The 2,433-nt window shown below is 39.0% G+C and overlaps 2 non-coding genes across 2 annotated transcripts; both read right to left on the bottom strand.

Moving 5' to 3' along the window:
* Positions 1-127: 127 nt before the first annotated feature.
* On the bottom strand, positions 128-199 carry trnag-ucc (transfer RNA glycine (anticodon UCC)). The gene has a single exon. It is a non-coding gene; the product is annotated as a tRNA-Gly (tRNA).
* Positions 200-1,332: 1,133 nt separating this feature from the next.
* On the bottom strand, positions 1,333-1,404 carry trnaa-ugc (transfer RNA alanine (anticodon UGC)). Its single transcript has one exon. It is a non-coding gene; the product is annotated as a tRNA-Ala (tRNA).
* Positions 1,405-2,433: the final 1,029 nt, after the last annotated feature.

Raw genomic sequence — 2,433 nt, 5'->3', positions numbered from 1 at the left:
AACAAAACAAAACAAAACAAAACAAAACAAAACAAAACAAAACAAAACAAAACAAAACAAAACAAAACAAAACAAAACAAAACAAAACAAAACATTGCGCCAAGGATAGACACAAAAGATTGAGCGCTGCGATGGCCGGGAATCGAACCCGGGTCAACTGCTTGGAAGGCAGCTATGCTAACCACTATACCACCATCGCACAGAATGCCATGAAAATCAAACACTAACTGACCGAAACACCTCTGAGCTCCGAAGTGAATCGCTGTTGTATGAAGAACATAGATTTAAAGTTAATGATCTATATTAACTGATCAAAGTGTGTTTACCGTTCTCTATAGTTCAGTTGATTTAGGGAGGTAACATGCTGGAACAATTAATGAATTTATTTATTGCAATTACAACAATCCTAAACACCCCACGCCTTTCAGACACAGAACTTACTCTGAGTCTTTTCAGGAAGTCTAGCAGCTTTTTAACGTCAAAAGAAGTCTTTGCGATGCTGCAGAAATGAATCTGATCATAAATGTGGCGCTAAATGTTCCTTTTGCTTAAGAATTCAAACCTTTGTAATGAAATTGTATTTTTCACATGCTGTTCTCGTTTAAATTGCCTTCCTAAAACAGGGTTTCAACAGGGTTAGAACACATAGTGGTGAATTTAAGATGCGCATTTTGTAGTCCGACTTAAGCACATTGTTTAATGAGCCTGGAAACAAATGCGTCGGGACATCTTTAAGTTTCTTGAAGACGTTTCAACACTCATCCGAGAAACCGTGGACGGGTGTGGGTCATTATCAACAGTGGTTTCGGGTGAAGACCTTGCCTAGCTCTGTCATATGACTGAGGTCAAATGGCCAAAGATTTGAATGGGCGTTCAGGCGCCTGGGAAGGGATCTCAAAACTGGATTATTGGTGGCAGACACTTGGTGTGGAAAGCCACCGCCTCTGTTCAAAGATGGTCGTTCACAGTGGACATAGGTGGCTTCTTTCCCTCCTTTTTCAAACCATCTGTCTTCTCTGTCCAAATCGTAGACACTGGCATTCACAAAAGAGCGACCTTTGGTCTTCAGATACAGATGCACAGCGGAGTCTTGTCCTGTTGAGGTGGCTCTTCTATGTCGTGCCTTGCGTTTATGAAGTGGCTGTTTGGTTTCTCCAATGAGACATTGCTCTTTCAACACGGAGGACAATCAGCGTCACGCTGTTAAGGGGATTAGTGTCATGACGTATATTCTCAGGGAACTGCTCTTATCTTCTCCCCTACCCATCTTTTGTGTCATTTAGGAAAGCTCGGAGTTCGAGCAGCAGTGCGCTGGACTGCAGGCAAAGAAAATGGAGATGCCGGGGATTGAACCCGGGGCCTCATACATGCAAAGCATGCGCTCTACCACTGAGCTACATCCCCTCGACCTGCCGCTTTCGGCAACTCGGCTCAGAGGGTGTAATTTGAGAAGATTGCGCGACAATTGAAAATTGATTTCCTGTAATTTCCTTACTAATGGTTGTAAGTTTGGTAGACAGGTAGAGCTGGGTATCATCATCATAACAATGTGAACTTACTGTACAGAAGATGATGTTGCTATAATTCACAATATTGTGAAAGTGAATTTATAATTTATCAAGAAACAATTTCCCCAAGCCAAAGCACAAATGAAAGGAGAAGTAAAACAGGTTGGTCTAAAGTATGATTAAAGACAATTACTAATATATTGGAAAACCAGTAGATGTTTTTCTGTCTAACAGCTCCATTTCTAAACATGCAACTGTTTGATATAATGTGGAGAGTGTTGGTACAGATTTGATGCTTAACGGCTTCGTAACCAATATAACTTACAACATAGAAAGTTGTAATACAACCAAATTAGACATAGAGTACTTATCAATAAAATAATAATTTCAATAATTCCATCTACTACTACGTCTGAATGTGTCGGATTGTCGCCTTCAGTTTGGGACTAAAGAGATGTTTTTTTAATGTAATCATTTCATGCTTGTTTAAAAGCCAGCTTTCAATATATACAGTTTCTAATAAGCACAATGACCAGATAAAACATGTGGCAGTGTTTTTATTTAACACAGGCTACCGCGAAATGTTTTGATGAACCAACTGTGGGTATGAAATTAAACTCTTTTTTTTAGAAGAACAATCTAAATTACTTTATTTTCAACTGTAAAGCCAAACTAGATTTTAAACATTTATTGTTTAAAAATGACAGCACATGTACTTGGTATCTCTAAACTATTTTAATGTGTTGTATGGGGCTTTCTCCACAAGATGGCAATATTGGCTTTGATTCTTGCAGAGGCAATGTGAATCCAACCTGCAGTATTTCTAATGAACAGCATGCACCCTCTTTGTGTGGCTCTGTGCATTTAGACATTACAAAAATCTATAATGCAAGTATTTATATGTTGGTGTAAGATCGTTTTAGAG

Source organism: Pundamilia nyererei, unplaced genomic scaffold, assembly GCF_000239375.1.
Source record: "Pundamilia nyererei isolate P.nyererei 1_Seehausen unplaced genomic scaffold, PunNye1.0 scaffold00101, whole genome shotgun sequence".
NCBI lineage: Eukaryota > Metazoa > Chordata > Actinopteri > Cichliformes > Cichlidae > Pundamilia > Pundamilia nyererei.
This window is presented reverse-complemented; position numbering and strand designations above follow the sequence as displayed.